At 40.1% G+C, this 10,310-nt stretch overlaps 1 long non-coding RNA gene across 1 annotated transcript in view; it reads right to left on the reverse strand.

Annotated features, from left to right (window-relative positions):
• Positions 1-1,998: 1,998 nt before the first annotated feature.
• The window catches only part of LOC119353243, a 9,923-nt gene continuing 1,611 nt past the window's right edge, over positions 1,999-10,310 (reverse strand). The window contains exons 4-17 of the long non-coding RNA XR_005170365.1: positions 9,543-9,654; positions 8,727-8,789; positions 8,507-8,609; positions 8,176-8,396; positions 7,585-7,715; positions 7,373-7,505; positions 6,820-6,903; positions 6,536-6,722; positions 6,376-6,419; positions 4,298-4,384; positions 4,038-4,198; positions 3,620-3,778; positions 2,486-2,683; positions 1,999-2,332 (exon numbers count right to left, since the gene is read on the reverse strand). This is a non-coding gene — a long non-coding RNA (uncharacterized LOC119353243). The remainder of the gene's footprint in view (positions 2,333-2,485; positions 2,684-3,619; positions 3,779-4,037; positions 4,199-4,297; positions 4,385-6,375; positions 6,420-6,535; positions 6,723-6,819; positions 6,904-7,372; positions 7,506-7,584; positions 7,716-8,175; positions 8,397-8,506; positions 8,610-8,726; positions 8,790-9,542; positions 9,655-10,310) is intronic.

The raw sequence follows: 10,310 nt of genomic DNA on the forward strand, positions 1-10,310 counted from the left end.
GATGCAGGGGAGGGGCCGGGGTGGCTAGGCGAGAGGGCGGCAGCGGGCGGCGGCGGCTGGGCGAGATCGGGGCGCCGCAGGTGAGGGGTGCGGGGTGAGGGGCGACGGGGCAAGGGGGTGGCGGCGGGGAGAGAGGACGAGAGAAACACACACACACACACACACACACACACACACACACACACACACAGAGAGAGAGAGAGAGAGAGAGAGAGGGAGGCGGCCGGGGTGAGCTCGGCCCGTTAGTTAGGTCAACTCTTTGCCGTCTGCCATCTTTTTCCCTCCGCTTTTTTGCTCTTTGTCGTCTGCTAGCAGAAGGCAAAGAGGGGGACGTTAGTTTTTTCTATGCAGCTCGTTAGTGGGGCCCACCTCTCTCTTTGCCATCCGCCAGCTGACGGCAAAGAAGTGGCTGACGGCAAAGACCTTCTTTGCCATCAGCCAGTTCTTTTCCGTCCGTTTTCTGTAAGCGGACGGCAAAGACCTTCTTTGCTGTCAGCCAGCAGACGACAAAGAAAAGTAAGCCAATTCCAGTCGTGGTGGTGTGCTTCGGTGAAGTTTTTAAAGGTCTGGTGGCCGCCTTCAAGACAAACGCCGAGTGAATCGAGGCTCATCCATTGGGGATTACTCGAAAGGGGAGAATATAGTGAGGGTTGTGCTCCGATGCTTTGGCTTCGGCACTGCTCCAAATGATATTAGCACTCTCACCAGTGTAAAATTTAGATAAATCCACATCCCTGACTCACTTATGGTTATCTCATTCCTGTACCCATTACTTTTTGCAATCATACTTACTCATACCGTTATACCTTGTGCCAGTTCAAATTACTTAGTTTTTCTTCAATTCCATATCTTGCAATATTTGTGCTTGCTAGTTTTCTGAAGTGCCTATATTGTTTAGCATAGTTGTTGGTGCACTTAGTTGAGTCTAGCATATTTAGTTTTTTGTGCTTCATAAGTATCTATTTAGTTTAATTCCGCAATAGGATAAAGCCAAATCCGTAAAAGTTTCAAAACCCCTATTAACCCCCTTCTAGGCGACATCAAGGTCCTTTCAACATGGCAACCACCAAAAGTTGTATATTTCAAGTCAGTCAAAAATATTTTCCTCTAACGGCACCCCCCGGACACCCCCTTCTTCTTCATCCCCGACAACACTCTAGCATGGCCTCGGTGTCAGCCGTGGAGGGCCCAAAGACATCGCGAATAACCTAATGAACATGCGCCGGACTTCGCATAAGCGGTCCATCGCAAATTACAAACAAACTAGAAAGACATATCGATAGTCATGGTCATTAAAGGTTCACCATCATCAAGTTCATCGAAAAGTACATGCAAAATACACTCTAAGCATAATAGACGGGCCTTGTCAGAGCAGACGGGGTCAAGCAGACGAGACCGGAGCAAACGTCCTGGTAGAAAACTGTGTTGGAGCAGACATGGCCAGAGAAAATGTGGTGGAATCATACGACAATGAGAACATACTACCCAAGCATTTCTCTCTAACTAGATGACTCGTTGCGCCAATGGCGCAAAGGCCGAAAGGGAGCCAAGTATTGTGAGAATATTTAAACACCCAAGTCAAAAACCAAGTGTGGCCAACACTCCTGCATCCTCTGCTTGGAAACCGCCTTTTCTCACCGGATCTAACATAGATACATGATTCTTCAAGAGCAAATTTTAGAGAAAGTATAAAACATGAAAGGCTTTAAGTTGTACTATTGAGACCATACCACCATATCTTCATTTAATTTCTTTGGAAACCTAAATGTCTAAGAGGATGGTACATGTGAGAAGCTGTGAATCCACAAAAAAGAAACTAAACTAACTTTCAGACAAACATTTCCAAGTTTGGAAGCCACAAAGAAGCAACCCAGATCTCTCGTTGTAGTGCTTGTACATGTCCTTAATCCTGCATCCACAGCCCATAATTTTTCAACACCTAAATCCACGAAATCCAACTGAAGGAAATCATGGCAGAAACATGCGTCGTGGCTTGCGTCTTCGAGAAGGACTTCTTGGCATTCTTGTGCAGGTTGGACACAACAATCCTCGCTGCGAGCTGCAGAAGAACCACACAGGCACCTTCCTTCACCTTGCCCTTTGGGAGGAGGGGGGCAACACTTGCAGTGTCGCGACAAGGCTTGCTCCGAGTGTAGTCATCAATACTTTCCATTATTCAACCGGTACTCAGATGGATAGAACTGAACACTTGACTCAAGACCAATGGTGCTTGCCTTGTCTGTTGAGTAACCTGCGCTTGAAGGCCAACCTATTGCATAATAGCATCCAGAAGAACTTTTGTTGGAATCTTAACGTTTTCCATCGCGGCGTACTGGTGACAGAGAGAAAGACATTGTAAGCAAGTGTTGGAAGCTAGGCTACAAATTGATTATTATGAACCGTACAAATTTGCCACTAAGGTAACACTATATATATAGTCCTTAACCAAATGGAAAAGAAAAAAAGAATGGGAAAACTTGCCTACATTAGTATGTAGTTGAACAAACGGTATCTCCAAAATTGGCATCATAAACGGCAAAGACCATGATCAGAAGATGATGAATGATCATTTGTTGAACTTTAGTCTGGTACGTAGCAGTGTCAATGTGATGGCCAGATCTTCTCTCAAGTAAGTGAAATCCATGTTTTACTTTATTACTTTATAACTTAGTGCATCCTCTTCCTGTGTCAGAAGATGATGAACTGAGACATAATGTTGTATATGGATAAATAAAAACAAATCAGCCTGTATATACATATAATCTTCTTAATAAAGAATTGCAATAGTTAAACATTAACAAATAAAATTCTCTGAACCCATAGTGCCGTGAATAATATGTAAAATTATTGCATTTTTAACTACCGAATCGAGCTGCATGACCTATAAAATTCCTTCCGATGTGGCAAAGTGGTTAGTCTAGTATGCGTACGACATTTGTGTTTAAAGAAAACAATGGGCAAAACTAATCTACTTAACCAAGTTCCAAAATATACACACTGAAATAGAAGCAAGAGCACACAGAACTGAAAATCACTGATCTGAATACTGATATCCTGGTACACATTGAACGACACAACCGAAGTTTCTTCTCCTCTACATTTAATAAAATAGACGAATGTAGATAGGTGCACTGGGTGAAGTGTGTAACCTACAGTGGCAATACCAGATACAGTCGGCATGAGAAATTAAGAGTCCATTCATCTTGCGCAAAATCCTTTTTTCTTTTTCTTCTCTCTAATGATTCCCAACCTTTAGCTATACTAAGCAAAACATATCTTAAATTTTTGAACCGGTATGTTCATTGAAAGGAACGAAAAACATCTACTACCGAATATTATTAGAGTTAGTCTCTCCAAGTTCAGAACTACTAAATGGCAATGGAAATTATCGATACAATTTTTTTACAGAGCAACATGATGTGCCAGGAAAGCTAAAAGGGGTATTTCACAGAGAATAAATAATGTAAAGACAACGTCGGAGGGAGCTACTGGGTGGGACACTAAAGAACTGAAATATATACACCATCTTTAGAAGGCACTCTTGAGTACGGATTTGCAACAATCAATTCACTAATGAAAGGTTGAACCATCTAAAGGCATACGGAAAAAGAAAACTAACATGTCCAGAGTTCTTCCGTTGTGTGTGTGTGTGTGCTTGACAGCCTCGTGTGTAGTCTTGCTCTTGCATAAATACGATTCCAGCAATCAATTGCAGAACAGGATTGCTTCCTATAGCTGAATCAACCAGCCATTCCTTCAGGCTGGAGATCGCACCTTCCTTCAAAGTTGCACAAAGTAATGAATATAAGCATTTCAGTATATCAAAGAAATCTGGGGAAAAACTAACTGGAGTGACACACATCAGCACTCATTTTCTTATTTTTACCTACAGGAATAAAATGTTGGTGTGGCATGCAACAAATAAATAAGTAAACTGTTTCAATCAAGTGAAATACATTGCAAGTATATTATCATTTTCTTCAATGGAACTCTGGTAGCTACACCCAAGCTTTCACTTTCCTGGAATGAATAATTACCTTTGATAGGATCAATTACCAATGATCCTTCCAGCCTGCACGTCCCAAATATAAAGCATGCTTGTTTGGTAGCTCCCTCTCAGGCATTAGCTTTGCCAATATATGAGATATCTCAATTTTTTTGCTGCGATGGCAAGAATACATATTTAGATGTCACATCCCTGCAAATTAACAAACCTCATTGACTCATTCTGACGGCAACAGAGCTTGCTGGAAACAGGGTTAGTAGCTGGAGGAATATGATGCGGGGAGAAACACACCAGGGAGGCCACCGGAAGACCGAGTATGGAATTTAGTACAATTCAACAATCAAGTTTGAAGTACAGATCAGTGAATTAACCTTGCAGCTGTGTGAACGTACACAATCAAATCAAAATTAATAACAGAGATATTAGAGCTCAAGATGGGATTTGAGCTGCCCTAAGTAAACCTCTCACCGCACATGCATTCTTCATGTACAAAACTGCTTGTATATCAAGTATGAACGTACTAACCGTACAATTGAATTAAACAGAAATTTCTCAGCACATGGATCATATTTAGAATTGATGGGCTTGCTCCTTCACAACATGCATCTCTCTCCCTCTCCTTTTATCCCTCTCTTCAAGTGATTTATGCAGGTCAAACTAAATTCTATATAGCAGACGAGAGAACATGATCATGAATTCAAACTTAATATACTACCATGTATTATCCGTAGCGCAAACTAAATTTATGGAAACTCCAAAAATGTAGAAAACATAGAAAATAAGCACCTATATGCGCTAGAAATATGTTACACGAGGTTTGAGGGATGGAATTAGGAGGGTTTGCATGTGAGTGAATCAGAACATGTTTCTTTTTACAGCAGTCTTAGTTTCTAAACCTTATATTAACCTGCAAAACAGAACATCTAATAATCGAGGTCCATCAAGTTTATTCAAATGGCTTCTTAATTTGGAAGAGGTAATAACATGCAATACCTACAGTAGACATTGTATCTCGGACTATGAAAGTAGAATTCAAGCATTGCACATCGCCATTGTACCAGGGACTTAATTGTTGCTACCATTACTGTAGTTCTTGCTTATGTTTGCCAACAGGCATTGCAGGACAATAGGAGGTCCCCATTACTTACTTAATTCTTGCTACCATTACTGTAGTTCACTGTAAATCGATCAATCTCATATTAGCATATTATGAGCATATCAGTCTAGTTCAGTGGCGTTTTCCTGTTTCTTGAGGAATCTATTTCATTTGCCATACAAAAGAAAAACTACACCTGACCTCAGAGCAAACAAAAGGTAAGAGACTAAAATTTGTAGGGATTAGATATCAATATACAAAAGAAAATATCTGAAACCCAAATATAACAGTGCAGCAGTAGACAACTAAAACGAAGAATATGATATGTGCATAATTTGACAAAGAATCTTTGTTAAAAAAATCCTAAACTAAAGCAAGTCGCCTTCCTGGATTGTTTGTATTGTGGAAGGGAGAACTAAAATTGCTAGTGCAAATAATAAATAATTATCTAACATTAACATATTATTCTGTGCAAACTGTATAGAGAACAGAACTAAAAACTAATTGAAGATGCATAGGTAATGAAAATTTATTTCAAAGTCACATGGGGGATCAAATCTAGAACCACATTTAGTTCCCAGATATTGGATGAAGTAAATAAAAAGAAGAAAATGTTGGATATTCCAAACTCCTATACATGCCTGTTGATGTAGTTTGCGAGTCCAAGTTGTAGCCGGTGTTAGGATGCCTAGTTGGCAAGTCCTAATATATGCAATCTGCAACTATAAATAAAAGAAAATTTACCTATATAAATCCTAGTCACTGAGAAAAATAATCTGGTGTTCAGACATGTTGTGATGCACAGGAACAATTGAATCAAGAGTATGTGCATGTTTCGTTTCGCCCAAGGCCATTGGCCAGTAGGAATTAGCAATTGGTCAAACGTACGTGCATGTTCCATCGTCAAAAAAGTCTACTTAGGCAACGATCTGACATACGACAAGCAGCACACACCTAACACGGAGTCGCAATCCCTGATGAAATTTAGAGCAGAAATAATAAGGGAGCAGTCTGTATGAATTTGGTACGGAGGTTCCTTTACTTGATGTGTGTTGTGCTGAACCAGAACAATCAATCAGTTGATCTAGTAGCTAGCTTGTACACGGGTTGGCAAAAGGCATGGGCAAGCAGAAAATCTATTGGGTGTATGACAACTCATCTACTTAGGCAACTGATCTGATCTACTCAAGTCGGCATGTGGCGCACAACTAACAGATTTTATACATATACATCAGAATTTCTAGCAGAAATAGTAACGGAGCAGTCCACATACAGTTTTGTTGCGGATCTTCCTTTGCTTTGCTGGCGTCGCAATCCCTGATGAAATTTGATGGAAATGGTGATCAGTTAATTAATGGTTTTGGCAAGGAAGGCTTGCACTCGTCTTCCAAGCATGTACTGGACGCGAGAAAAAAGAGGTGACATGAGGGCACCTTGGTCAGAGGGGGCGCCACCATGGTTGCAGCGGTGTTCAGCTCCATGTCGTCAAGCAGCGGTGAAGATTGGTGGGGTTGGGATGGAGCGTCATTGGTCGAGGAGTCGACACCGGAGCGCAGCTACATCCCTCGAGGAGGCCGACCAAGTCCAGGAACCAGGCCTAGGGTTTGCAAGCAACAGCATCTGCAGCACAAATGGAAAGAACAAATCAGGCATAGAAATGCATGAAAATATATTAGGTAACTAATGGCAGCTCATATAGTTAGAGTTGAAATGTTACCTGCCAAATTTGTAATCCTGAATACCTCCGGTGAGTCTGACAATTTCCAGTTACACTGAATCTCTTGAAAACTTGTTCTCTTTCCTGGAACATTTAAATCTCGTTAATTGGCTGAAAAGACAGAACAACATGATGATGCAAAAGACCAAAATAGAACATTTTCTGAAGAAGAAATGGTAATGTGGTTCAATTTCCAGAAGAAACATGGAGATTGCAAGGCTGGTTTGAAGAAACTAAGGCTTAATGATCTATGGAACTTTAATGATGGTGAAGAATCTAAACTGAAATAGCATACCATACACACAAACAATCACAAAGAGATCATTTACCAACGTCATGTATTTACCAGTAACCACAAATTATGAAATCAACGTCAGAGCGAGGCCAAAATTTTCACAAGCTAGGGAAATAATACTCTTCACCAAAACCTTGCCATAACTTATTCCTCTTATTTCTTTCCCAGAGCTACACATTGCAAAAATAAAAGAAAGGTTCGTGAAAGGGAGGAGTGGGCAGGCATATGAGAAATGAGCATTTGCAGGCATTTTCTTACTCCGTGAGAGTTGCTACCAAGCCCTTCGACATCTGGTCGACCATGACCGCCTGAGTTTGGAACACCGTGTCAGGTTCCTGTGCTCTAACCCCGTGACCTGCCAGAAGGCGACGCCACCGAAGTCAAGCACTGCCTACCAGAACACCAAAATTATAATGTGAGATGACAGGACATGAGACCAAAAAATAGAATCATGATAAGTAGTGAAGTACCTAATATCTGTAAAAATCCATCACTTCAAAATAAGATCATGATAAGTAGTTCACAGTAAAAGTTAGACCCTTTCAAACAAAAGACCAGGTTTTTAACGAAAGGCTATCCCTTCATATCTTTGGAATGTCCCCTGAAAATAGAAAATAGAGAATGTGAGTTATTGTCAATTCATATTGGCAACATACAACGCCAGTGAAACCAATGAAGAAGATCAATTGCCCTTTACAAGCTCTGTAATCCAAAAACATTATCACAAGATGGAGTAACTTGTGGTTGGTGGCATCGCGCCGGTGAAGCATGAAAGGAAGCAATAGCCATATCAACATGTCTATTAAAAGCAGCAGACCTAATTATGCACATATTATATCCTTGAAGCATCACATCCTTACAATTAATCTTCATATAGAGTTATTTTCTGTAGTAATCCAGAATATGCACCCCTCTTCTTACATCTGTATCTACCACCTCTCGATCGACCATCAACCAAAATTGGTAAAAAAAAAGGTAGATTGAGCACATTGCACACCAAGAAACATAAACTAAAGTGTGGATTGAGCAGAAAAATCAAAAAACAAGCAGGAAAGAGTTACCTTCCTGGGATAGCCGTTGAGAACCACACAAAAGGCCACCTCTTCAAACAGGAAAGGGTTCGTGGGGAAGACGCAGTCTGCGCGGTCTCGCTCCTGCCCGCGCTGCCTGCCTTTTTGGCCCGCTGAAAAGACTAAAATGCCCTCGGCGGGGCACAAAATTTACAAGCGGTGGCAGCAGCGATTTAGGGGCGACGTCTAGGTTGAGTGCTTCCTCGGAACTACTGATACAGAATTGAAAAAGAAAGAATGGAAAATTCCTTATTAGAAACACATGGATACCCCCAGTTTATAGAAGGATAGTAGCATGGAGATGAGTTCATAGACATGGTACTCTAGGAGGCTTTATATGTTAGATAAGCATAAGCATGCTCATCTCCCCAACCAGGACGACGACGACTCCAACCAAGCATGTCCAGCTCTCTAAGGAGCCATGGCTGACAAATATATGATTGTACACTAACTCAAATAATTAGCAATAAATAAAATATCACAACTAAGGTGGAAATACGAAGAGAGACAACCCGAGAAATTTTTTCAGGTGCAGCACACACCTGAAACCAGACGGAACATGCCGTGCAACCCCCACCACCACCTTCAGAAAATCCATAATAATCCTAATGTATGACCAAAAAGAGAAAAAAATTGGGAAGGTTAACCAAGGTACTGTATTGATGATTGCATTAGAAAAAATAAGAAAAAGATGTACTTCTATGTGGCACAGTAAATGGTGCCGAGCAAATAAACTGTACATTTAGCTTTCCTGTTCGACCACATAGAAAATAGGACAGCCCAAAACCGAAGTACTAAATTAGTCTCTATGTGTGAAGGATGGAAGCTATATTCTGTTTAGTGATAGATTATCCATCAAAGCAAAAGTAATTCAAGATTTTCAATGGTATTCCAAAAATACAGATGAATAAGACTCGATATTAAGTATACAAGACTTTGTCCTTTCTGTACATACCAATAAGAAAAGCTAGAGAAATTTAAAAAAATCATCTCATACTACATTTCCTGCCGGTGAGCTTGTCAATCAAGCTGAGGTGAAAAAATTATTCAGAGGTCCACCAGGCAGTAACCCATAATGCTTTTTTTTATAGCTAGCAAAGTGAACCATATAGTAGATGGGAAACAATATAGTAAAGGCCAAATAAAGCAATAATCCATTCATTATGTCAAAGCCAAAAAGAATAAATAAATAGGATGTAAAAAACCAAATTAAAAACAGAGAAAAGAACAACAAATAGAAAATGGGAGGAGATAGAACAAGCAAATCTAAATCTAAGAAAATGAGAGCATACCAGGCAAAGTGAGAGTAGAGCAAATGTGCGCAGAAAAATAAAAAAACAGAAGGGGAGTTGAAATACCCACGGATGGGTTGGAGACGGCAAGGTCATCGAGAAGTACGCCTAGCTCTCGCGAAATGTGAAAAAATTGGAAGCATGAGCATCAAATCAGGTATTTCTACTTGCTCCCAAGCTGAAAACCAAAACATCCAGAAAACTATAAATTAATTGAGCAGGACAACTTCATCTCAAATTAGATGTTTGACATATATCCTGTTTTTGACATGGCTAACTGCTAAAAGATCATCATGTTCGTGTAGTACAAAATCAGTTTATGGCAATATAACAGATCAAGTGCCTAAAATAATTAGCTTGGATCATCTTCGGCAATATTCCAACAAATAAGGTTATGACCATTCCTTATCACCCATAGCACAAACCCTCTGACTTTCAACTCAGCTACAAGATCACCCCATGAACCTTCTGATCTCTTGGGAACATCATATTTAAAGAGAGTTTATTAATTAACTACATAAAGCATAGGTATGGTAGCACATGGAAAGTAAAACCAGAGACAAACTTTAATACTTTCACCAAAGCATGGCAAGATATACGTTTGTTTAGCTACAACTACTTGATTATATACTAAGAGACTACAAATCAAACATGTCAGTAAATCAGGAGTAAGAACACCATAAAAATATCTTGGCAAACAATTAATAATTGGAGATGGGAAATAAACCAAGCCGAGGTACTTGTACAATCGTTCAAGTAAATCCATGGAAGGTAAATGCCATATTCTTTTATGTTCTAGAAGTGGGTAAATCAAGTTTAGATCATTTGGCAACA

The sequence above is a fragment of the Triticum dicoccoides genome, chromosome 2A (assembly GCF_002162155.2).
Source record: "Triticum dicoccoides isolate Atlit2015 ecotype Zavitan chromosome 2A, WEW_v2.0, whole genome shotgun sequence".
Lineage (NCBI taxonomy): Eukaryota > Viridiplantae > Streptophyta > Magnoliopsida > Poales > Poaceae > Triticum > Triticum dicoccoides.